Raw genomic sequence first — 389 nt, 5'->3', positions numbered from 1 at the left:
AAGATGCCACATGAAGACCAGATTACAGCAGTGACCAAAAGCTGTGGATTTGCAGTAAAATGACCCTCAACCTTTTTCTTTTGCTTTAAAATAAGAATGGACAGAGAAAAAAAAAAACGTTTTGAAAACAAAATTCCAACAGTGCGCTGTGGCAGCGGCCCAGCTTTCTTTAATAGACCAACACTGTGCTCCTATTTCAGTTCCGGGAGCCTTACAAAGGCCGTGTGACCTGAGCCAGCAGAGGGGCTTTGACTACATCTTGACTTTATTACTCTCATCCTTAAATCCCACTGTGACCTCCCTCTCTTTTGTACCATGTTCAAATAAACACCCCAAAAAAATTATTATTCCCTCTTTGTCCACTAATACCTTCTGTGTTCCCTGCTCGT

Source organism: Cynoglossus semilaevis, chromosome 2 (genome assembly GCF_000523025.1).
Source record: "Cynoglossus semilaevis isolate Cse_v1.0 chromosome 2, Cse_v1.0, whole genome shotgun sequence".
Classification (NCBI taxonomy): domain Eukaryota; kingdom Metazoa; phylum Chordata; class Actinopteri; order Pleuronectiformes; family Cynoglossidae; genus Cynoglossus; species Cynoglossus semilaevis.
Note: the sequence above shows the minus strand (reverse complement) of the source record.